A 27,194-nucleotide genomic window follows, 5' to 3' on the forward strand; every position below is an offset into this window, starting at 1 on the left:
ACAAATCATTGTTATGGATACCTTCAGATACCTCTGAAATAACTCCAGTCCCTTCCAGTGTCACTATGCAGATGTGACAGGAACAAACACGCTTCCCCCTTAGTATTCGTTTGTCTGGGACTACTCCCGTGTACTGGAAAAGATCCATCCCAGTCCCTTTTCCAGATCGAGGCTACTTCAGTGGCAAATAGACAGAGCTTCATGGAGGTGATAGAAAACTAATGGATAGCACCTAAATTCCATCCACCACAGATCTGACCAGCAATTCCTTACTGTGTCACCCCACATGGCCTTGAAAAGCATAATCTCCAGGGAGTTCTATAAATACAAGCTAAGATCTCTGAGAGCTGATCACTATCTGGAAGGAATAATATGTGCAGTGTATGGTAAGAAATTACCAGCTCCCTGGAAAGCTCACAACACAATCCCTTTCTGCATAGATTTCTCTTCTGTTCTTCTGTATGAACCTTATGCACCTCACCTATTTCCTCGCTTCCTACAATATGATTTTGGTCAATGCAGTTTTTTCAAACACCTTCCTAGTAGTCCTAGTTTTCTTCTCATTCCTTCCTTAAATGTCAGCCATCATGTCGGAAGATAGACTTAGAAAGCAGTGTGTATAATAAGTGATCCCCCATCACTCCCCCTTTTCCTGTAGCTTGGTTTTCTGACTCCAACTGTGCACCATAATTTTGAAAACTACTTTTCTATTGCACCCAGGGCTCAAACAAATGCCCACAAATCTATTTCTGCTTCTTTGCCTATTGGGTATCTGCTGTAGAGAGAACATAAACATGGAAATAACAACCTGACCTTGTTCCTATTCTACGCCTCCATTTGTGGTTTAACATTGAATAAATTCACCAGAATGCCACCTGTTTTTGCTTAATCCTCTCTTTGGCAAGTCCAGCTGTGCACTTGAGGAACCAGTATTGTGCCAAAATCTGCTGGGTAAGAACATGTATGGGAAAAAAAGATCCTTTCCTAAACCATTAAATATAAGGACTGGATATTGTTCTGGTTCTGACTTGCAGAAAGCCATTCTCCTTTTTAGAATTGCTTAGGAATAGTGACTGTGTAGGCTACTGAGTCATTGAATGTTATATTATCCTGCAATTGCATGATTTCAGCTAATCATTTTTGAAGGAGGCAGTCCATATCAGTGGTCAAGTAGCTCCTCCAAAATGCTATTTGACTAATCTGAAAAGAAATTGGTCTTGAAAATACCCTTGCCCAGAGTTTCCAGAAAGTCCATAAGCACTTGATGCATGATGGATTCTTTATCAGGCATCTGCTTCCTTTTGCTAGCTCAATTCTCGAGCAATTTTTTTTCCTTCTGGAGTAAGAGGCAAGCAATATATTCCATATGCCACCAAGCTTTGTAAAGAATCTTACTGCTGACAATCTCACAGCTGCTGAGGAATAGTCCAGGCCTTACTTGTAAAGTGACACTAAGCACAAGAGTATGTATTCCATTGGGATTGACCATGTATTTTCATTCACCTTTTTTTCCTTCTTGAAGGAAATATGTTAATGCCTCCTAACTACATGCCTAACAGATGATGGCAGCCACCAATTTCCATAGCAAAGCCCCTTGGCCACAAAGCATCTAAAAGAAATCTGGAATTAGAGAAGTTCAGCTTTGCTGCGAGCCCAGCAGCAGACCATCTCAATCAAAAGCAGTGGAAATGACAAACTAAGCAATTGTCTTAGCAACACCAAGAACCTGTTTGGCCCTGAAAGAAATATGCAGGTGTAAACACTTCAGAATATAAAACCTTTGATACTTAGGGACAGGTTTCAAAGGTGGTCAGTATACTGGGTGTTCTGCACCTCTGAAAATCACCTCCTTAGTTTCTGACCATGGATTGCTTGAACAGCTACTGAAAGAGCACCCTTCAAAATATGCAGAATGACCTCCAGCTGAGACAAGCTTAATATCCCTCCTGCTGGCTCAGCCAGGTGGAACCTTTCCTTTTGGCTCACCTGATTTGCTGCCCACAGATCATGAAAGTCCCTGGGACTTAGCTGTGGCAATGTGCGGGGGCACATAGCCAGTACAGAAACAGGATGGGACACGCTCCTAATTGGTTAAGTCTAGTGGCCACAAGTTGTCAGATACAACAGATTCCTCAGGTGATTACAGTGGGTGGCCAAATTTGCCTTTATAGACAATAGTTTAACGAACATAATGTACTTCAGATACACTCTTTTTAAAACAGTAGCCAGGTCTCTGCATGCTATGGATGCCTGAAATAAACAGCAATGCTTCTTCCTCCTGAAGTATCCTCACACAAGTTCACTGATAGCTTTTTATCAGCTCCTACAATGCCCTACATTGGAAAGTAACAGTAGCTTGTGAAAAATATGGTTGGGGCTTGTGTGACTTCCAGGAGGATCTCCCCTATATATGGGATATGAAGGGATACTTACAGAACCAGCAGGTTTCATGCACATTTTGTCAGAAACACCTACCAAACTATAGCATGGTATCACATCTCCAGAAGCACAGAGCAGATGGAAATATATTCCTGTATATTGACTTGTGTTACTCTGATGAAAGGCATTGTTTCTCTCCTGCTGTCAAGCCAGCTAGCCCCCAGCAGCTGACAAAAATCTCAATCTGCAGGATGTTACCAATGAAGTTCAAATGACCACATGCTTTAAAGGAAAACTTATTGGCTGTTACAACCTGCACCAGCAACTGCTTGAACTCACTGGTCCAAGCTCACTCCTAGTGTAACACAACTGAAGTCAGTGGTGTTCTGGCAGGTTGAATTCAGTCCACTGAGTTTACCCATGGGGAGGTTAGAATTCATTTTCCAAGAAAGAACTCAAGACCCTAGTGTCTGTGCTGGACTTGGACCATCTGTTTTTGTTCTTCTACTCCAAATTCATTAGTTACTTCACCAGCCCTCCAGAAACTAATCCAAATTCAAGACCCAGAGTTGTATACTCTGATAAAAGAAGTGGCTATAGAAGGTGCTTCAAAATATTACAGTCCAGGAGTCCATTTTTATCCAAAAAAATGTAGTTTTTAAACTCAGTTTGTCAATGCAATCCTGACAACTGAAACCATACAAGTAAGTGTTCCAGCAGCAATTGAAAAACAGATTCCATATGGGCCCTTGTCCTGATCGGGGTGTTTGACTGCAAGAGCATGCAGTTGCTTGATTGGAAAGATGCATATGAAACCAAACTCAAAAGAGAGTCGATGTAATCATTAACTGACTCACCTTCTGGATGTGACAAGTGATGAATCAGCATAAACTTGCCTGAAGCTTTCTTCGGGACAATACCCACAGGGGAAACCCTCATATGCTCAAGTGGAGCGTTATCAAACAGACCCACTATTCTCCCCACATGCCAGTTCTTTTCTATCTTGCCTCTAACCACCTGAGGACATATAACTGCTGATCTCAGCTTCCTTGCCAACATTTCATCTTGGGGCCTGAGTAAGATGGTTTAAACCCTCCACAAAACCTTTACACAGCAATTGTGTGTGGTGTTTTTTTTTAAGTTTTTTTTTTTAACTTGTCAGCCTATTTCAGCAACCAGGAAAACATTTTATCTGCCCTCACTGGAATTTATGCTCTTTGCAGGCCCCTTTAATCAACTCTTGGCTTTTTCCACTGTCTTGCTTTGATTTGGATGACTGCTTGAAGCACCTGCTAATGGCCTGGAGCATTCATGCCTAAATTTGCAGTTTCTGTACCACTCACAATCAAACTGTTAGTAAACAGCCTTCTGGAGCACCTGCTGCATTATTTGGGGCTAGGAGTCTGTTCTCTGTTTGCTGATGAAAGCATTTTGTACAATGCTGTCTTTCTCTACCCTGTCCCAGTCCATCCCATCCTCCACCTAAATTGCATGCTGTACCTTAGCCACACATTGGCCTTAAAAGTAACATCAGAATTCTTGATCTTCTCCAGATACTTGAATAACGCGCAGGATTTTTCCAGGATATTAGGGTAATGGGAGTGATACAACTATATAAGAACAATCTAGCTCTTATGCTTGTCATCAGTAGATTGCTAAGCACTTTACAAAGGAGGTCAGTATCTTTATTCCCATTTTACATATAGTGAAACTGAGGCACAGAGCAGGGAATAACTTTCCCAAAGTGACGCTCTAGGCTAGTGGCAGATCCAGGAACAGAACCTGGATCTCCTGATTCTCAGTTCACTGATCTATTCACTAGGCAACACTGCCTCTAGATAGACATACAATAAAGGAAAGAAAAAAAAATCCTAGAAGCCTATTGAAAATCCCTGGTCTCTTTTCCCCAGGTAATGATAGTTCACATCAAAGCTGCTGTCTATTGGTGATTATCTTCATTGCTTTTGGGATTCTTTTGTGCCAGTCTCCTACATGTATCTTCTAGATCTTTTGCCTCCTCTTTATCATGCATAAGCAAGAATACATGGTTGAGCTGCATACACTGTATTTTCTCATTCATATCTCCTGGCAACCCTACGTTGGACTAACTATGCACAAGACTTCACAGATATCATGGTCCAACAGAGCAATTGAAACTGTGCTCCTTGTTCTTTCTCTAGTGCATCAGGTTTCCCAGAACCCTGTTCTATGCCTACAACATTAATGACATGGGATTTCTCGCTCTCAAAGAATCATTTATTTCCTCTGTTAGAATAACTGCTGTTAGCAGTTACTGAAGAAGCATAAGCATTGGGTTTGTCTGTTTACATCTACGTTACCTGCCAGTCTCATTATCAGAAAGATCATGCTTTTTCCCCATCAAGTTTTATTCCTTAATTCAGTCACATCATGCCTGCCTCCTACCTTCTATGTTGATGGAAGTGCCATTAGTACAATGTAGGAGTCCCCTCAGTAGCTACATAATATCTTCCCACCTTCTTGTTACTCCTGTGGAAATTCTGCACCAAAAAATTAAAAATTCTGTGCACAATATTTTAAAATTCTGCATATTTTATTTGTTAAAATAACAGAACATAATCACACTGGTTTCAGTTATTTTGGAAATTTATTTCAGAATACTTGACAGCAAGTATGTCTGTAATAATAAACAACAAAAAAGATTCAGGATTTTGTTTTTTGATAAATGGATTCCTTACTGGGCATATTAATACTGAACTCTGAGCAATAATTCATTTTAACTACAATACAGAAATGTATTTTCCACATGCCTCAGAAACAGTGCAAAGGCTTGGGGGAGTCAGGGGTAAGAGAGGAATTGAGGGAGAGTGAAGTAATTGCTAGGAAGGAGCCTGGGAGTGAACCTGGGGGATTGTTGGGTGTGGGTGGGAGAAGTATGGAGCAGGGCTTTTTTGGGAGGTGGGGAGGGATTCTGAGGGAGTTAAGTAACCTCCTCCATACTATCAGGCACATCGCTGACCCCTACCCTCCTCCATTCTATCAGGCACATCTGCCCTGTCCCTATGTGGCCCTGCACCCCCACTCAGATACCCTCCCCCCGCATTCCCATGTGGCCCTGTACCTCTACTCCCATTCAGCCGTGGCTCAGTGTTGTCACCCAACTAGTTGTTCTGAACCTCAGTTGATGTGCTCCCCCCCCCCACAGTAGCTCCGTGTGCCTCGCTCTGTCCATCTTCCCCATATCCTGTGCCTCCCCACCTAGCCCCATGAGCAAGTTGTTGTGAGGAATGCAGCCACGGCCTCCTCCCTGTCCATGGCTGGCTGCTCTGGCCATTGAGCTGACCTCCCTCTCTTTTGGTGACACAGCAACCCCTGATGAGCGAAAGGTGTAACTGCAGCACCTCTCTGGCAGAATCTATTTTCTGCAGAGAAAAAAATCCAGGGTGGGACATGAATTCTGCACGTGTGCAGTGGCACAGAATTCCCCCAGGAGTATCTTGTGCTGCAGACCATGTGCTCCTCCACAGTAGAGGTATCTGCTCTCATAAGGTAAGGCACCATCCACCATGCTGTTTGATTTCTCTCACTGTTATCTGCTGGTATTCTCAAAATAACCCTCACTCATATTGTTGAAAAGGAACATGTTATCTACTTCCCTGGTGGGATTGCCCTCGATGTTGATCTCTTACATGTTGCATATACATGTCTTTGGAACACTTTGTGGCCTGAGCTTGATGACTACTGAGTTACTCATCCTGTCTTTGCACTGTCTCCTGCTGTGGCTTTTGCTCTTTTGGGGTTTGTTTCCCTATTTGTAGAATGGGGATAATATTTACCTACCTATCTCACAAGGACATTGTGAGGATTCATTAACATTTAAGGTGTTTAAATGTTAAATATAATTTCCCCATATCTGTTGTATATTTCTGGTGGTTTGGTTTTGTTTTAGAAAATTACTCTGTTTAACCACCTTTAATCTCTTTAGCCAGTTCCTCATCCTCATTTGCTATTACTTCTCATGTGTATAGGTCTGAGGAAGAGCATAAACTCCATTACTTCCTGTCCCACTCTAGCTCCCTTCCATCATTTGCTGACTGGTCCCTTCTCATCTTTCCGAAGTATCGGGTCAGCTGGTCTAGTCTTCCCCAAACCTCATTCTGAACGACATTGATCCTGTAACAGCCATATTGCTGTCCCTGCAATTGATCAACAGCCTGAAACTTGGACTTGTAGTACCTCATCTAAAGCTAGTTTTATCATTCCTTTACTGGAGGTGGGCAGAGGACTGCTCCTTAATCCTTCACCTGGTATTTTTCTGCATCTTCAAATTAAGTTTGTAGGCTCTTAACCTCCCATCATCCAGTGCTTGCTGCTGCTAAGGGATTGCATTGAACCGGGCTAGATTTGGATCCTTTTGAGTTTGCCATCCTTCTTCCACAAGGCATTTTCTCTTTGTCTCTGTTGTGTCCTTAGCTGAGACCTTCTGTTTCTTGGCTTCTTAGTGCTGTGAATTGTGGCACAGCCACCCCAACTCTTTCAGAGTAACTTTCCCTGCCCTAGCCCGTAGGCCTTTTGACAGCCCTAGCCCTGCCTCCTTAAGTCACGACATTAGAGTCTACTCTGGTCATTTAATTAAATAAAGAAAAGGGGAAGTCCCCAGGATAAAACATCCTGGTTTCAATCCCTCAAGAGGTATGGGGCTGAGAGGAAGAGGACCTTCCCTCTTCTCCCCTCTCCCCCAAGATATGGCAAGTCTGTGATCTTTCCTATTTGTGAATGCTAAAATCCTTTTACCTTAGGATTTAAAACATGATCTATCACCAATTCTAATTTTTCCCCTTGTAATAGTTTAAATACCCGCCCCCAAATCTGACTCTTAAAAATTAAGATAAATATTTGTCAAAAGAAACACTGTGTAATATTTCTCTGGAGGGTGGGTGAACATTCTTTTAGTTGAATCTCTGAAATGTAACTGCACCAGTCTAGTTGGGGAAAATTTGTTTGAAGACGTATTACGTTCCACGATCAAATGGAAAATATGGCACCTGTCATCATATTTAGAAAACAGCTGGGTAACATGGCCAAGTGCCACAGTCTCTTTTCACATGGCCTTTATGATGAAACCATCCAAGCTCCATTCTCAGCAACTGGAGAAACCCTGTGCCTTTAAATGGTTACAGAAACATCTACTTAAGGGACAGCTCTTATTGCAGCAAAGTTTGCTTTTGATGCTTCTAATTAGCAGTTAATGGCTTACACTTTACTTTTGTAACCCAGTAGGCTTTCTTCTATGGTCTTTTTCAGCTATTTGTGGCAGTCGGATATATGCATTTTGTGCTGCTTTCATGCTCGCAGAATATATTTGAAATCAGTCTCAAGCCAAGATTTCTTTAGTATTCTGATATTTAATTTAAATGAGTCAGAATTTTCTATGTGTATATTTTTCTTTTATCTAAGATGTTAAAAAAAACAACAACAACAACCACCCTCTAGTGGGTTAATTGCCCTTGCTGATCTAGTCTTTGATGCCAAATCTCCTAAATACATACATATGTTTTTAATTAAAATATTTATATACACAAAGAAAACCTTGGCGATTTTTACATTTGCAAACATATCTCCAACACATGCTCATTTAAAATAATATTTTTCCAGCTGAACACAGTAAGGGAACATGCTGAAACTCCATTGCTATTTCAGAAAGCAGGTGTGCTGGTAGAGATTAGCAGTTTTCATACTGATTTTTGAATTAAATGACAATGGGATTACTAACAAAGAATATATATTACATTATCATATATGATATACACACACACTCAGACACTATAGCTGAATTATAAAACCCCTTTTTTAGAAATCTCGCTTAATGGCATAATAACTTCATAACTGAATGAATCTTTAGAGGTGCCATTTTGCTGTTCCTTTGCAGCAACAAGCCTATCCCACTGACCTAGGGTTCGAACCTGCTGTCTTCACTCACTTCCAGCGAAGTGGTCTTTAACACAGACTATACTGAAATGGAAGTGGGAGCTCTCAATGCACCAGCCAAGGAGGAGGAGCTGTGGGGAAGCGCTGCTTTCCCAAGCCAGGGAGAAGAGGGGCAGCTTCCCTCTGCTTTGATCAGAGGTGGGTGAGCTGTGCTCTCACTCTGCTCCCTGTTACTGTAACCCCTGCATTGAAGTCATAGGGCCCAATCCTCCATCTCTTATTCATGCAGGTAATCACAGGGTTAATAAGGAATTACCGGCATAGACTCATTTGGAGGAAGTGATTATAATGCTTTAAAAGTTATTGATATTTAACTTATCTAAAGAAACTGTGTGAAAATGGAAAGGGCCAACATGTACCTTCTTACTAAAAATAACTATCCCCCCTGATTTGGATGAGAATGCTCAATTAGAGATAAAATCCAGCTTTTCACCTGGCCAGCTTTCTCGTGACACACGCTGGGCTCAGCCACAGCTGTGCAAGGACTACAGAATCAGCCTCCATGTGATATGTATCTTTGGGTATGGCTCCATGGGAATAAAAAACCCACAGCAGGCCCCGCTCAGCTGACTCGGGCTCATGCAGCTTGAGTTCCTGGGTGAAATATTGCTATATAGACATTCAGTGACCCAGAGCTTGGTCTCTAGCCTGAGCCCGAACAGCTACACAGCAATTTGTAGCCCAACAGGCCAAGTCAGCTGATGTGGCTTTTATCCCCATGTAGACCTACCTTAAGATTCAAAGCCTCTTGCAGCTGCATTTCCAGACTATGGGCTGGAGTGCTGGTCACAGCCCCCCTATGCCACTTATTCATTGTGTTGGGGCCACCAAGCCCACATCAATTTTGAATTCCGTGACCCCTCCCTGGTTCCATCCCTGTGCGAGTTATGCAGGGCCAGATCCAAGGTAGGATACAGTGGCTTGGAAGGCCTTTTGTGAGCCTTCCACACCATAGATGAATTATACCCAGACAGAATCCCTCTCATCCACAATTTACCAAAAGTCTTACCGCGAATCTGTTGTGTGGGATTAATTTAGAGCTCCATATCCACAAATATGAGGATCCCTTCAAGTCATCTGTATCTCCCAATGGATGGTCAGATTCACTAGTGAATACTTCATAAATAGTTCTATTTGTTTTTTAGGATTGCCAAGAAACATTGGCTGTTCAGAATCAAAACTCAACTTGATGCTGGAGGCAAAGAGAAATTCAGAACTTATGGGAGTATATTTTTAACATTTTAAATAGAATATATGGGAGAAATGAGGCCATGAATAATGGATGTCTTATTAATATCACATGTCAAAGTGTACAGCGTCATAACATGAGAGTGGACTGAAATTGTAACTTTCTTCACAAGCAAATAAAAAGATAAGTCATTCTAGAGTGGAAAGTCTGAGGGAGAGCAGCACATCACTCTGTGTCACAGGAGTGCTACTCTTGCCACTAAATTAAACCCCACTGACTGCTCTCACTTGATGAACCCTTTTGGAAGTTCTTTTTTTAAAGCTAACAGATTGGACTTCTAATTTTAGTTCTGATGGCTTATAATTAGAAATATTTCCAAACTTGTTTACAAACACCTGCACTGGGAGCGTGTGTCTGCAATTTTAGAAGGACTCACTTGTCACCTCTAGCAGGGGGTGAAAGGGCATTTCAGTTCTCTGTGCTTGTACAGTTGCTTGACACTGGAGCAAAAGTTGCTGCTTAAAAAAAAATACACACACTCTTACAGTGACGTTTTGATTGGGATTCTACACGCTGAACTGACATCAAATATTTTTTTAAAGGAGCTTTTTACTGCTTTGAGATCAAAAGGATGGTTGGTCAGTGGCTAGATTTAAAGGAGAAAGTCCAATGACTAATTTTAGCAGCTCTATTCTGCACTGGAGAGGATGATTTTTATGTTTTTCTCTATTTATCCATAATGTAAACATATTCCTTCCTTGGATACAGTATTTCAGTAACGGATTCGGAAACAGTTGTAAGAGACCCTACTACAAGAAGCTGAAGATTAGAAATGAATACCTGTAGTTGAGCATGCAAAGCAATGATACCCTAAGATCTTGAGTGGGGCTTCAGTGGCATATATCTCCTTATGTGGAATTTCTGCGCTAGGGTGAATTTCACACTTGGCTCACTGACAACCATTTTATCTTTCTAAAGAACAAAAATTTTATTTTGCATACTGAGGATGCTATAAAATAATCAAGAACACAAAACATTAACATTTATAGAATCACTTAGGTTGGCATTAGAACTCCTTTGGCTTGTCATTCTTGCCCTTATACCCATTACACATGGATGCTAGCATCTGTATTTAGATTTAATAATGTTGCTGGTGAATTTTCAAAAAAAAATAATGGGGCAGGTTATGTCTTCCCAAGGGCCTTTTATGCTGCTAAAGGGGGCAGAAGGAACTCTCAGAAAATACCCCTTAGCCTTTCTGTACCTCTAGATCCATATATGTAAAATGGGGGTGACAATTCTCACCTCCCAGTGGTGCTGTGAGGCTTAATTATTTAGTGTTTCTAAAGCACTTTGAGGCCCTGGCCTAGAGGACACTGTAGAAGCCTAAAGTATTATTTTTATTGCACCCTTGCAACAAATGTGCTTGACAACTGTTTTCCAACATGCTTTTAGGTGACATCATTTTAATAAGGCTTCCCTGTCAGCCTTTAGACAGGATTTTTTTTTTAAACCATACTAGCCACAACTGTGCCACAGATATGGCCATTAGGAAGCCTACAGAATAGTTTCTTAACAAGTGAAGATGCAAATCATGTTACAACCATATTAGGCTGTGAACGTGTTTGAAAATAGCTTCAAACACGATTACAACCCTTAATGTGGTCACAGTCTGAGCTGATCAGAATTAGAAATAACTGACATTCTAGAAATCACTGCTTATGATTCAAGGTTGACTGTAGACATTAGACAAAAATAAAATCTCTTACCTCGCTGGAACTCGCACTTTTTCTATTTTATTGAGGGTTCAATGGGAGAAAAGAAACCACCTTCCAAATTGATGCATGAACGGAAATGTTGCTTCATGCCAGCGTTATCAGTTTTCTTCTATTTTTGTTTGCTTGTGTCAGCTCTGTGCCCGCTTTACTAAGTGTTAATATGTAGAAATGTTTCCAAAAGGTTAAGGGAGGCTCAGAAAGCAAGAACTATGCAAGTATGGAAAATCCACCTAGCCAGCATGGTCTTTTTTTTTTCTTCTTCTTTTTTAAACAAAACCATACATTAAAACTGTAGGTGTTCTTTGAGATTATGAGCCTAGAGTGATTACAATTAAAATGACTGGCAAGATCTTAGATTTGCAAGATAAAGAGGAAAATAGGTGACTGAGATGCAACAGTTGCAGTGCTATCCCATCAACTTCCCCTTCAGTCTGACCTAGTCTCTTATATGAAGGCTCATCATCTTTGGATGAATGAATGGACTGTGTGTGTTTAAGCGATAACTTTTCTGGGGACTCTCATGGCTCACATGCTGCAAGATGAGCAACCTTTCTTATGTTGTTTTCTGAGAGAGAGAGAGAGAGAGAGTGAATCTAGGAAACTATTCATTGAAATGAACGTAGTCTCTAAAAGAAAGAATAAGCGCTTCAGTCTTCTGTTTTGGTTCTGTGCTCAGAATACCTTTTAGTTCCGTTTGTAGATGTGTTCTCTTTCTATGTTTAATAAGGGAAGGATTGCTATCCCTAAGAATTATGTGTAACTGAGTGCGTAAACTTGATGCATGTTGTACGCTTGCATTCATATTCAGCTACACATAGGGAGCTTGGGGGAGGCAATCTGTGGTTGTGTTTTAATATCAAATATGATTGTTGCCAAAGGGAATTCACACAGATTCCCAGTCTGTGAAGTACCAGTATCTAAGCTAGAGCTGCATTCTCTGTGCAAGAACAAAATATCAACATGGTAAAAAAACTGGACTACCTGATGCAAATCCTCCGCTCACCTCTCCCATTTTCCATACCTGTTAACCAGTTCAGCTTTTTTTTTCCCCAAAGAAGTAAAGAAGAAAGATTTTTATTTACTGTAAAGAAGCAAAGATGAAGTGGGTCTCAAACTTTTTTACTGGCGACCCCTTTCACTTTGCAAGCCTCTGAGTGTGACTCCCTCCCCCATAAATTAAACACACTTTTTAATATATTTAACACCATTATAAATGCTGGAAGCAAGCGGGGCTTGGGGTGGAGGTTGAGTGCTTGCAACCCCCTGCCCATGTAATGATCTCACGACCCCTTGAGGGGTCCCGACCCCCAGTTTGAGAACCCCTGGACTATGACAACCTATTACCTATGAGAATGACATTGACTACTGGAAATGATCATAATTTTTCACCTTAAATGCTTGGCACCTTCACATTGTATATGGGTAAATGCAGTCATTTAAGAAAATATTTGCATCTCTGAAATAGCTCCATGCTATGGTAAATACTCATTTTCTCTGTTTAATTGCATGTTAGATACTGGTTGTGCAACCAAGCTGAAGGGATAGTGCACAGGGTGGCGTTGTTCTCAAGCCACATCAGCTCATATGCCTCTGGTTCACCAGAAATTTAAGGCTGAACTTTCCTTTCTGTGCAAAAAGCCAGGACAAGACCCATGTATCATTTAAATCCAACTCAAGTCCTATTTGAAGGGCTTAAGTGGTACATCAGATGTGAGGGTGGAGGGGGACCCTTTGTACAGGGCATGGATTTCACCCTCAGTGAGTACCAAAACCACCTCTGTACTTAGCTTGGCATAAATGTGTGGCTAGAGTGGCTTATTTCTGAGTAAAGTGTGGGAGTACTTTGGCTCAAGCATATGTACTTTTTAATGAATTGGCCTTCCTGTAGTAGTTGAAGCCAAATACGGTGCTCAAGCCTAGGACACTGGGGAGGAAATTGAATTGACACAAAGCACAGTCATAGTTTTTAACTTTATATAACGTATTTCGCAATATATTAGAAAATTAACTTTGTGACAAGTGGCAAGACCTGTTATGTAAGTAATCCAGCTATAGAGCTGGTCCGTGTTCTTACTTTCATTTGAGCTTCCCTGCAATGTGAGTGTTGAAGGAATGAATGCCTGACACAGTCCCTGCTTGGCTCTCTGGTAAGTCATTTGAATCTGTCTTTCCATATAGTCACTTTCCAAGCTACTGAATAAAAATAAGGAAATTTTTCATGGAGTACTTTAAAAGAGAGCTGTTAATCAATTTTTCTTATTCTTTTATGCCCTGTGATTTTTACACCACCCCCACCAGCTGGTTAATCATGCAAAAGCTGAACACTTCATTAGCCAGAACATGTTTGCCCATGGGCATTTCTGTAGTAAATTAGTTCTTTCTATTTATACAGGTAAGTCATGGCCAAAAGACTTTAAGGTGCCAAAGGTAAGGGTTGGAATTAATTCCTTTTCTGAGTCTTCAAGAGAACTCGTTTTTAACTCTGAGCACCAGTGGTTTGAAATTACTTTTGAATTAAAGATGATATGGAGAAAAGATCATTCTCAGGCTGGTCCAAAATATATTGTGTCTTTCTGGATGCCTAATGTGGCCTCTGCTGCATAGTCTCCTTTTTTTTGTTTTTTTGTTTTTTGTTTTTAAAGTGTGTGTAGGAGGCAGGGGGCATATTGACCACTTTTAGAGCACTTTTTTTTTCATACTAGGTGCCTTTTAAACCATTAATTGAAAAGATGTGGTTTATAGATGCTTTGTTCCCTTGAATCAAATGGTACCGTCTGAAAGCATACAATAGCCCAACAATGAATTTAGCTTTCAGGCAAAGGCTGATACAGTCTTGCTGTATATCACCGTTTCCTGGAATCAATGTCATTTTATGTCCACCTAGAATAGAAAGTCTAGATGGTGGTTGCCTTAATTTAACTGATCATCACGTTCATTAAGGAGCCAGTCATGAATTCCTGACATGCCCTCAGCTCCCACTGATTTCAGTAGCTTCTTTGGGTGGATAAGGTGTGGATGATCTAGCCCTGAGCCTCTAAAAAGTTGCTATTTTTGTGACTAGTGAATAAACCCTAAAATTCCTGCTAAGTTTAGGGTGTGGCTCATGTCAGCTTCCTTTTCTAAATGACTGTAAGAGCATCCCAGAAATATATGTTTGTCACCATATCTCTTTGGCTTGCTTTGCAGTATTTTACTAAATTTTTGCAAATGAATTTGGTGCTTGGTACGCAGAAGGTGAAAAGTACATTGTTATGGGGGCGCCACTAACTCCTAGCTGCTGGGGAGCCATTTATAAAAATTCTGGGATTGGGTGAAGTTTGTCAAGTTTGTTTTATTGCATATTTACTAAGTAAGGTGCTACTCTTACTCATGCTGATAGTGTGGCCTTGTGGGTAGAGTGCCTGACTAGGACTCAGGAGGACCTGGGTTTTATTCCCAGCTCTGCCCCGGCCTGCTGTGTGAGCTTGGGCATGTCACTCCTCTTCTTTGTTTTCAGTTTCCCTTTCTGTAAAAGGGGGGTTGTAATACTGACCTCCTCTGTAAAGTGCTTTGAGATCTGCTGATTAAAAGCGACAGAGTCCTGTGGCACCTCATAGACTAACAGACGTATTGGAGCATAAGCTTTCGAAAGCTCATGCTCCAATACGTCTGTTAGTCTATAAGGCGCCACAGGACTCTGTCGCTTTTTACAGATCCAGACTAACATGGCTACCCTTCTGATATCTGATTAAAAGTGTTCTATAAGAACTAGGTGGTGATGGGGGTGTTATTACTTGAGGAATAAGGTACCCCTCAGTATCAGTAACAACGGCACAATCTTGGCTTTACAGATTTCTAAAATAAAATTAAGTATCAGAGACTGCCATGAAAGCACCTGGGCACTTTACATCGGTAGCTCTCAACCTTTCCAGACTACTGTACCCCTTTCAGGAGTCTGATTTGTCTTGCGTATCCCCAAGTTTCATCTCACTTAAAAATACTTGCTTACAAAATCAGCTATAAAAATACAAAAATGTCACAGCACACTGTTACTGAAACATTACTTACTTTCTCATTTTTACCATATAATTATACAAGGAATCAATTGGAATATAAATATTGTACTTACATTTTCATTGTTTAATATAGAGAACAGTATAAACAAGCCATTGTCTGCATGAAATTTTAGATTGTACTGACTTCACTAATGCTTTTTATGTAGCCTGTTGTAAAACTAGGCAAATATCTAGATGAGTTGCGTACCCCCTTGAAGATCTCTGCGGACTCCAATGGGTATGCGTAACCCTGGTTGAGAACCACTGCTTTACATCAATAAAGCAATCAATTTTAAAATTGTATAGTGGGACTCCCTGCTCAGTAAGAAAACCCCCATTCCCTGTTTTGCCTAATGGTTGGTCCAATGGCTGGCTGAACAAATAGGTCTTACATTGTGCCTGTAAGCTTGGCAGACTTGGGCTCTGGCGGAAGACCACAGGGAGCAGGTTCCAGTCAGCTGTGTCCTCCGCTATGAATGTCTTGTCACTTGCCAGTGGAGAGATTAACTCCTTGAGTGTGACCCAATGGACTGCTGGACCTTGGCTGAGAGAGATTCACCCAGATGACTGGGTCCCAGTTAATAAGGGGCTTAACCCAGTTGTAACCAACCCACTGAGCTGCTTCTGACGTCACACAGGCAGGTAGTATAAAATGCGCTGCCAGAGTTTGAATTTTGCAGTGTAGCTATAAAGGCCCTTGTACTGAAAAGGGTGTAAAAGGTGTCTTTCCCCAAGAAATTGTATTGATAATAAATCTCATTTTGGGCAGCCTGGTGAATCCTCTAGCTATAAACCTGCTCTCAATAATATATTTTGTGTGTGTGTGTTGTGCTAATTTCAGTGGTTCCTATGCATTAATCCTGCAACCTGTGAGTAAGAACTCCTTGAGAATAAATCCTGCAGTTTTTAAAGATGGATATTGGCTACCACTAAGAAGTGAAATCACTTACTTCCCCTTCCTCATAATATTACACAACATTTTGGTGTTACGAGATTGGATTTTTAAACGTTATGTTTATTTGGTTATACAATGCCGCATCTTATTTTCCCTTTTTATGCATGTTTATATCTTTGGGGCAAGAACTATGTCTTTTGTATATGTCTTTGCAGTGCCTTGCACAGTGGGCCCTGGTCTTGATTTGGGGATTCTGGACACTGCTGTATATTTATATTAAATAAAAATAATATATCTTGATGTCCTCAAACCCACTTGAACTCAAGATGAGCTTAAAAATCCAGGGTCTGATTCAGGAGAATTCAGTCCCATCTGGTTTGTGGGTCGCAGGTGTGTGTGAGTTTGTACACATATGTGTGTGGTGGGTTGATGATTACAGGGACTTTTTCTTTTGCTTTACATGTAAAGCTTTAATACTGTGGTTTCAGGCTCTCTGGTTGCAGCTTAAGTTCCTCTTTAAGGGCCAAAATCTACTATTTGTCTCCATATCTAGACAAAATAATTGTGTTGGCAAATGGCAGGAGCAGTTAAGTGTACACCATTATGAAGAAATTAAGGTTCTAGGCCTTAAGATTTGACTTGATTTCTAATTATACCCAGCCCTCTCTCTATATGGGTATATGATTCCGAGACTTGAAGAATGTGTATGTTACAGAGATCAGGGATATAAAAAAGACAGGAAGATATTTCATGTGGACTTTAGCGTGCAGATCTATTGTAATACCTATTATGTTATCGCACAGCAACATAGTGAGAATTTCTTCTATTTATTTTTATACTATGGGCAGAAGATTTGTAATTTCATCTCCATTGTCAGCAGGTGGCAAAAACATAGTCACACACCATTTATTTTTTTTTGTGTCATTCTGATTTGGTACAAGGAAGGAATTCTTGGTCATTTTAAGCAGCACCTTAGAAAAGTAAGTAAATCTAATAAACATAGCAAGAAGCATGACCACATTAACCCACTGGCTCCCTGTTAATTTCTTGTATTTAGTATAACCTTCATACATTTGTTCCCAGCCATCAGTATGAACTCTTTCTTTCTTTCTTTCTTTCTTTCTTTCTTTCTTTCTTTCTTTTTCTCCATCTGCTCAATTTACATCAGCCTACTGGTCTGCTTCTTCCTAGCATCAGTATGTTTAGGAAGTTTAAGAACTTCCTCCACAACTCCTAGCATTGGGGGAACAGATTTCCTGTGTGTCTCTATTTCAGTGATTCCATCTCTTTTAAAAATGTTTCCACTTTTATTTTTCTGTTTGTTTTTGCCACTGTATAATTTCAGTTTGTAAAGTGGTGTGTGGGTGGGGTGGGGTGGGGTAGAGTTTGTATGGGAGATATATGTTAGTGTGTGTGTGTGTGTGTGTGTGTGTGTGTGTGTGTATATATGTACATACATACATAGAATAAAATTTTATATATATAATATATATACACCTCATGTAGTTTTCTTGGAGAACTGGCAGATGTTTGTAAGGCAGAGTGGATGAGGGGCTGCATTGTAAGGGGAAGTATGTCTGTTTGGCAGAGTGAACGATAAAGTGTTTATTTGGACATCTCCTTTTATTTGTTTGCCTTACAAAGGTAAGTGGGGAGGGCATCCCCTTTGACAGAGTAAATTTTTTCCAGTAATAGGACTTCACATGAAAACATTTTTTTATTAAACAAGTCATCCATACTGCACTGTAGGCTGTTTGAGAATAACAGTATGTTACAGACTGCAAAGTTAATGCAGTTAATATTCAACTGAACTTTTGGGGGGTTGCTAATCCCTGAGGCGGGCTTAGCAGAAAGGGCAAACATATTTATAGCACTTTGAATCAGACTGCAGCGAGTGAACAACAGTATGTGTTATACCATGCAAATGTTATACAATTTCAGCAAAGCTCAATGCAAAGCAAGCTGTTGACAGTATTTAAACTGCTGAGGTATCCCTTCCCTAACAGACAAAGTTGTTGGATCGGACAGACAACAGATTGCTTAAAATGGGGCTATTGAAAAGGTCTTGAATTTCTTCTTCTGGCAATAAATCTGTTTGGAACTTGCAGATATTAGCTCCTAATTGAACAGCCCATAACTGTATCTTAAAATTCTGTCATTTATATTATTGCCTAATAGGATTTCATTGGACTTTGTCAAATATCTGAGTATGACTTAGTACATGCAAAGATGTAAATGTTCTATTTTATATTGTCGTGTCTTATTGGCTGTGTGGGAGTATGAAGGCCATCCTCCAATTATTGTACAGGCTGCTGGGTGGGAGGTTAGTAGCGGGTCGAGTTTGCTGGAGGTCAGTGCTCTGTACCCTTGGCCAAATGAGGTAAGAGTTAAACCGTGAGTGGCAGGAAGTTCTCTCTTTCAGTAGAGCAGGTGAAAGAGGTCAGACATGGAAGGGACAAAAAGAAGGACACTTCTGATGGGCCAAGTCCTATTCACATTGACATCAGTGGCAAAACTCTCCTGGACTTCAGTGATGTAGTCAAACCCGTAATCACTAAGCACTGCTGACCCAGCGGGAGTCCCAGCAACAAGGGTCCTGCTCTGGCATTTTACGTTTGGAACTCAAATAGGCTCTGCTAAATAAGAGACACAAGACCTACAAGTCAGCAACAAATTCCTGCTGTATTTATGTTACTACAGACAAACAGACTTAAGATGGCTGCTGCTGACACATCCTTAATTTTTAAGGTAGATTTTTAAGGTGGACTTTTCAACTACACAGAATACCAATTTTAAACAAAGTGGCTACACCAGTACTGTGTTCTGTTGATCATGCTTTACAAATATTTTACCGTGTGGCTATTCCCTCCATTTACTGTGGACACTGTTTATAAGAATAAAATTAGACACCTACGCCCTGATTCAACAAGGCACTTAAAGTCAATGGGACTGCTCATAGGGTTGAATATAGGAACCCGCTTAAGTGCCTTGCTGAGTTACAAGGGCACTAAATAGAACTGTTCATGCAGAGGCTATCAGAAAACAAGTTGTTTCAAGAAGACATACATTTTAGAACTGTTAGAAAAGAAAAGACTACTTTTCTGGGAAAATGGAGATGGACTTTTTATGTATGTTGCTGAAATTTCAACAATCTAAAAAATTATGATTGACTCAACTCACATGCAGGTATGTTAAATTTTTGTCTGTGAAATATAAACAAAAAACACTTTTTATTACACTAGATTTTCAAAGGTACATTACATATTTTAAAAATATGAAATACAATTATTCAAATTAAATGTTTCTCTCACAGATTATATTGTTTAATATACACTTTAAAAAAGCAATTTGTTAACCAGTTGTTGTCAAAACATGACTTTAAACTTAAGGTTTATTGCTACTTATCCTTATGCCTTAAATCATCCAGGATATCCTATGAAAGTATATTTATATGACCCACTAGATCTTTGCTGCACATCCTGCAGCTATCTTGAAGCTTAAAAATAAACAGGGCCACCTGCAGCTGTGTTAGGCAAATGAGGAGTTTACACACCAATTACATTTGTTTGTCGTAAAGATTATTACTTTGTTTTACTTCAGACTCTGCTGTGGTGCTACATAAAAGACTAACCTAAGTTTATTAACTGTTACAGTGGCACTCTCGGGCCCCAGTCACCATTGTGCTAAATGTTGTATGAACACCTATATAGATATGGTCTGGTTCTTACCTTGGACTGGTTATAATTTAATTACACTCACTCATTCCCTTTTGTGTTTAACAAACAATGGCAGGGGAGGTGTTGAGGACAAGGGTAATTGTAATGAGATCACATATTGCATATAGCTACCCTGCCCAGCTATTTGGTGGTTTCAAATGGTGTAGATGTCTTTTATTTGCTCCATTCATTTTGCATCCTCCACAGAAAAGGGCCCTTAGGTTGACTGACTATTATTTTTATATTATTATGTAAATAGGAACATAGGAATTGCCATACTGGATCAAATCTAAAGTCCATCTACTCCAGTTCCTCTGTACAACAGTGGTCCGCACATGATGCTTCAGAGGAAGCAGTAAGAACCCCATAATAATCGGATGTGAGGTAATCTGCTCCCTACCTTAGGTCACATCCTAATTTTTCATTATTAGGGATTGGTGTAAACCCTGAAGCATATGGTTTAAACTTCTGTATGTGTTCCCCCCCACCTCTTCATATAGACTATCGCACAAGTACTCCTCTACTTATCATTCCTTGTTTAAAATATATAGTGTCCCTACAACTCCCACAGATGATGGGGCTGCTCTCCTTGAATAAGCCCCGTGGCCCTTCTTTGGAGTGCCTTCTTTGCAGGGAGTTAGAAGGTTATTGTGATTCTTTCACTTTCTCACTGTCCAGGAAACAGGGGTAGCTCCCTACATGCATGAGGAGCAAAAGGCAGGAATCTATTAATTATGGCCCGTGTACTCTGATGTCACTGTGCACCAGGGCTGTGATGGCACTGCTGGACCACTCCAGTATTTTTACTGCCCAATTTGCAGTAAAACACAATAAGAAATAACCATCAATAAAGCTGCGAATCTTGGTATTAATTTTCTTTGCTAGCTGTGTTCATATGAGCAACTTGCCATTTGCATATGTGAATCTTGTCATAACCATTTCAGGAAGTGATTTGTTAATAATCAAGTTCTCAGAACAGCTCTAAATCAGTAATTGATGCAGGCCTGGATAAAGCAAACTGTCCGCCTGCCTATTTTGTGGAGCGTTTTTTGGCAAATTTCAAGCCTGCATGAAAACTAGCCATCAGAATAAAATTTAGGACAGCTGGGATGCTTTGCAGTGAAGACTTTTGGCTCCACAGTTCAAATAATCACAATAGCAGCTCAATTTAGCCTTTGGCTGGGTAGGTTTGGCAGGGCACAATGAAAAATAATTATTTCATGGCCTGCTTATTTGTCCCTTAACAAATAAACTCTCTGACCTATGCAGTCTTATGTAAAGATGTTGCTGTATGTAGGGCTGTAGAACACTGTAATATCCCCATTAAAAAACTGTTTTATTTCACCCTCATGTCACAATATTTTTTAGAAGTCTGTTTGGGAACCAAATAAAAGGGGCTGATGGTGTTGGAAGTTGAACTCCAGCCAGCCAAGCACTGAATCTAAAAGGCCATCAACCAGTGTCTTCCTTTTGAAAACATGTACGTTAGTATTCAGCATTGTCACTGCATGATATAAACAAGTCCATCCCTTTACAGCCTTACCTCTCAGGATGGGGAAATGCAGTTCTTAAAGCATTTGGATTTTGGCCTAAATGTATGCTGCTTAACTAACCATGTTTAAACTTTCTGTTTTGTCTCTATCTTATGACTTCCTTGTTCTCCTCTTTAGTTTAAATGACGTCTTAAAATGTGTGACAGAGGAAGAATAAAAGCTGAGCAAAGTGCTTTGCAAGGGAGGAAATATATATATTCTACTGTGCAGAATCTCACAGCCCCTTTTCCCCCTTCTCTGGATTTCTGTGTTTGTTCTCTTTGAACTGAAATGCAGCCAATCCATGGCACTCTATTTCTGTTTCCCACTCTGGGGGAAACAAAACCCAAAACACATACACAGAAGCATTCAGAGTGATGTGGTTTCCTCCACCCCTGACATTTGTTTCTATAATAGTGAAAGGAAGCCTTTTTCCCCCCTCCTGATCCAAAAGATCTTTCTAGTATGTCTGCTGCACGCGGACACACGCACACGCACAAACAAAAATCAGACTCTCCCTATGATCATCATGATCTGTTTTTAATGAGTGGCACTTCTTCTCAAAGTGTCATTTAAAAAAAATCAGCAGTCATGTCATGCATCGGGATGAATTTCTAAATGTAAATGAGATTCTCTCAGTAATTTATTTACATTTGTTTTCAGCACAACAAATGAGACATCACGTAGCTTCATAATTTCCCATGACCGAGTCACCAGCATGCGGTGTGTAATTTACCATGATTTAAGATACTTATCTGTAGGTTCTTGAAACAGTACCTGGTGGGTTTTTTTTTTATAATACTTTCCCCAGCCTTGTAACCCCCTTCTGTACCCCCTTCTGATGGTTTCAGCTGAAACAAAAAATATAAACCTGTTTTTTGTTCTTGCTATCAAATCTTTTGAGGAATAGAGCCGAGTGAGCTAGGTTTTTTTGGTTCATGTATTCTCCCTCCACCTTCTCTCCCCTGCTCCCAATCTATTGGATTATTGTTGCTGAGGTTTGTGGAACTAGTAAAATTAATATAAAATTTTCAGTAGCCAGAGTGGACACTGCAATTGATTAGAGACCCATTATAAAAGAGGGATATGCCATGATCATCAACATGCCTTGACTGACAAATGACTGCCCAGTCATGTGGTATGAGTGGAAGGGTCCTGATGTTTGTGGTACTTCCCTTATTAATAAAAATACCAGGATTCTTAGGCCTGTTCTCAGCTCAATACTGACTTTCTGTGGGTCTTTATGACTTACTTTATACTCGGGTAGAGAATGGATAGAAGTCTACATTTTCAGGTATTGTGGGCATACCTCAAAACTCATACCTCAAAACTCTCATTTAATTTGTGTCCGCAGTTGAATCCACTTAGATGTCTAATTCCCCGCTTGTCCATATGAGGCAGTTAGATGTTTCAGTGGGTGCCAGTGTTAGCACAAAAATGTGCATGCAGTTTTGTGCCACTAATCTTGGAGGCTACATTAAGGCATGGTTAAAAAATCAGGGACATAGTATTTATTTTCGATATTGTGTTTACAAATTAATACAGGAGAACTGTGAGGCTTGGATGACCCTTACTATAAAAGTACAGGTAATAATCCAAAACACCACATCATACAATTGTCTTCTTATAGTGTTCTGGGTCATCACTCTGTTTAAAACAATTATAATTTTATTCAGCACTTCCAGATGTATATGTTTATATGGAGATCTGCAGCATAAACCATATGTGAGTAACAATTTTCTCTTTGAGAGGGAGTATGGAATTTCTTCTAGTTCATTCATAACAGGGCTGCCCAGAGGATTCAGGGGGCCTGGGGCAAATCAATTTCGGGGGCCCCTTCCATAAAAAAAGTTGCAAAACTATAGAATATTATATTCTTGTTGGGGCCCCTGATTCCCAAATTGCCCCATTTGCCCCCCAATCTGGGTGGCCCTGATTCGTAACATCAGAACTGAGTAAGCAAGTTCTAAAAAGAATAAATATTTTTGGTTTGTTTGTAAATGTGCACTGCAGACAGTATGGTCTGGCTCAAATTCCGAGTGATCTGTTCTGGTCGTCTAGGCATTTCCTTAGTATTACTTAGGCCTAGCACTAAATTATGCCAAGGGCCAGTTTCTGACCAGATTATTTACAGAACTGCCTTTAAATTACAAAAATCTTCAAGACGGACAATGCTGTGAGCAAATTATTTCTTCAGGGTTCTTTTACAGAATACATTTGAGCGAGAGCTTAAAGGGGCTACATGAATCTTATTCTGGAAGAGAAGGGTGGCGGGGAGAAACAGCACACTTTTTATAACTGTCAGGCTTTCTACCTGAAACAAAAAGAAACAGACATGTTGAAATTGCTGAGGTTTGTGGTGATTTCTGCTCTTGGAGACAAATTCTCAAAGTGTGAAAGGTGCACTGATAGGAGCAGCAGAGGAGCTTCAGCTCATTTATGTCATGGTCCCATTCAAGATACTGGGGCACAATTCTTTTCTTTAGATTTATGGGCATGCATCTCTGTTCACCTCGTTAAATCAGCTGTTGCGCAGTTGCATGCAGGTACAAGCATATCAGCTGTTTTTACAAGTACTTTCTCATGTCCAGTCCACCAATCCAATTCGATGGGCTGATTTTTTACAAGGGGCCTGGTGGGTGTGTGTTTGTGTATCTGAGAGTCCTTGGCATGTCACTCCCGGTGTTGTGTGATTCAAGCAACTATAGGGTTATCAAATGTACAAACAATATATTTCCCAGTGGCAAACCAACTCCCTATTACACTGTCACCCCTTCAAACTCCCACCCCCCAAAACATTAAGCATATTCCTGGGTGGAATAGATGTATTTGGCCTTATTCACAACAGCCATGCCCAGTGGTTCACTTAAAAAAAAGAATTTGAATAGAGCACTGCTTAAGGGCTCTCTGTACAATGTTATGCCTAGCCGGAGTATTCTGTATGCTTGCATTTTTGTCAATATTTTTTTAAACGCTTTCATACTGTGAAACAAGAATGCCTTTTTGTGATTCCTATTTGAAGTTGGGAAAGCATAATGCTATGTGTTTCTGATTTAGTGAACATAGCAATGCAGGCTTGAACCTAATTCTCATCCACAGTTCCTTGTGAGGCTAGGGGGTACTTGAAATCTATGCTCTCTGTCTTGTTAGGGTGAAATTCAACCCTGTGGAGAGGGCTCAAGTGGTGAATAGGGCCTTATATGGGTCATCTACACTCAGGGCCCTGATCCTGCACTCCTTACTCATGGGCAAAGGGGCACTGACAGTGAGAAGATCAGGAGCTTGTGAGTGAATAGAGTACTTTGCACTGAAACAGCAGTCAGGGACAGGTGAACCAGCTTGGGCCTGAACTGTCAACTAAAACTTGAACCAAACCTTCTCTGTGAGTTGGAAAGTTGAACTTTGGTTTTCTTCTCATTTACATTCAATATGGGTCATGCCTGCTGCCAGATTGGTGCGTTATCACAGCATGAAGTGTTGGGTCTGGATTTGAAGAGCGCACACCGTCAGCATGCTGTGGGGCTCAGTTCCATGGAGACTCCTTCCCCACACATTTGCAGTGGGATTTGGAAAGACGGGTTTGGGGAAGGAGCAAGTTTTGAGATTTTGCATTGTGTAGAACTGGCTCCACTGCACCCAGTGAAGCAGGCAAGTAGCAGCAGAGTCTACTGCAGCCTCAGGGACTGCAGCAGAAGCTGTGTATAACTTAGGGGTAGAATTCCTCCCCCAACCCAATTATGGAATCCCCCATGTGTCATTCTTGGTTTGATACAGGGTGTGAAGAGTTGTTTCTTGGTCAGTTGTAAATGTAACCCCTCTGGTCAGTGTGTGTGTTAAGTGTCCCCCGTCCCTCCCCACCCCCAGTTCCTGATTCACAGAAGATGTGTGTCCCATAATTTCCTTGTGCACCCTCATTGGTCTGTGTGTATCTCTCTGTTGTCTCTTGTCTTCTGCTAAGGTTATAAGTTCTTTGGTGCAGGGACTGTCTCTTTTTTTTGTTTGTTTGTTCTGTTTGTACAGTACCTAGCACAATGCAGTCCTGGTCCATGACTGGACTTCTAGGGACTGTGTGTCTAGGGACTGTATTATAGTAAATAATTAATAATAATTAATTAATGAGTATTACAGCCCCCTTCTACAAAGACTAGCTCTTTAGCTCAAACTGAAGAGATGTGATTTTTTTTTTTTAGCTCTCAAGGCCCCGGGTTCCAATACTCATTATGCCAAGATGGTTCCCATCACACAAACACTGTTACTTAAGTTTCTAAAACAACAAGAATTTCCAAATTGTATATCACACAAGTGCTTCATCCTCCAGCTTCTAATCTATATCTCACTTATTGCTAGAGTCAACAGTCTATTAGGAACAAAAAACAGAACCTTTCATCATCTATTGATTTGCAGTCTTTAGAAAATGCCAATAAGCTATTTTTTCCAATTTCTCAATAAATAGGAACATTTATTGGTTTTTCAGTTTTACTGTATTGCATGAGAATATATATTTACTGTGTATTATGGGTAATGCAGCATCTAGATACATTTTTTCATTCTGCAAGCAAATTCCAAAACTGCATAGCCCAATTGAGAGGTGTAAATATATTTGTAATATTAGTTTAGTTCAGATGAAAATGCAACCAATAATCAGGCTTGAGTTAACTCTTCTATTTTCCTGTTCTGATATTTTGACTATAGACTAACAGATGAGAATTACAATTAGGAAGGAATTACAGTGAAGGGGAACATCTACATTGCTCCCCATACAGGACAGAGAAAGGATTTTCTTGTGGCTAAATGGTAGTTAGGAGATCGGAATTCTGGTGATGGCTCCACCACAAACTTTGTGTATGACCTTAGGCAAGTTCTTAGCCTCGCTGTGACATACTGTGCTTCAACCTATATGGAGTAAATTTTCACTTGAAGTAACACATGTTCTTTCTGAGCTGCCCATTCTATAGCTCTCTTTCTTTTGAGCATGGGTAAACAAATCACAGTGAGTTTGAGCCATGGCGGATCTTAGGATCCCAAGCCCTGAATTGCCTGCCTCTCCACTCCTGCTGCAAAAGGGGAAAATCACACGAAGGATTTTCTCCTCCCCCACACCCACTACTGAAGGAGATACCAAGGTGAACAGTTGCCTCTCACTCCAGTCTCACTACCAGAAATGGGAATCTGGTGAGGTTTTCCTCCCCTGGTTGTCCCACTGCTGGAAATGGAATGCAGGCACAGAGTTGCCTTCTCATGAAATTCAACCCTACTGCCAAAGGCAGTTCAGCCCCACTCCTTCTATCCTGTTGTCAGAGAAGATGAGGTGAAGATCTCACTGCTGAGATGGGATGTCAGGAACAGAATTCCTATTCTTCCATTTCCACTGCTGGAAGTGGAGATCTGGGAGAGGGTTACCTTCCGCTATCATCCTGCTGCAAAGGTAGGCAAAACTCTCTCCTCTTTCTTCTTGCCAGCAAGGACCATTCTGGAAGACCCCCGAACTGGAAGTCTTCCCTGGGCCCTGAAAAGCTTAGGACCATGTGCTGTCTCTTGCACTGTATGAGTACAGGATTAGCTCTGGTCTAAGTGGGTTTCATGGAACATAGGATTTATAGTGAAGTATGGGGAGAACGAATTATTTTGTGTATAAAGCAGCATTTTCTGGGTATAGAGCTGGATTCTGGGAATTGAAGATTCCCTCCTACAAGTTGCTGAGCGC

At 40.6% G+C, this 27,194-nt stretch overlaps 1 protein-coding gene across 8 annotated transcripts in view; it reads left to right on the forward strand.

Moving 5' to 3' along the window:
* Window positions 1–27,194, forward strand: part of ESRRG (estrogen related receptor gamma) — a 473,961-nt gene that overhangs the window by 45,018 nt on the left and 401,749 nt on the right. The window contains exon 1 of one of the 8 annotated variants that reach the window (XM_039530386.1): window positions 13,413–13,460. The exons of the other annotated variants lie outside the window; for them this stretch is intronic. The gene's annotated coding sequence lies outside the window, so the exon portion shown is untranslated. Of the gene's footprint in view, window positions 1–13,412; window positions 13,461–27,194 lie in introns of those variants that run through there. 8 annotated transcript variants of the gene reach the window in all.

This window comes from Mauremys reevesii, linkage group 3 (genome assembly GCF_016161935.1).
Source record: "Mauremys reevesii isolate NIE-2019 linkage group 3, ASM1616193v1, whole genome shotgun sequence".
Classification (NCBI taxonomy): domain Eukaryota; kingdom Metazoa; phylum Chordata; order Testudines; family Geoemydidae; genus Mauremys; species Mauremys reevesii.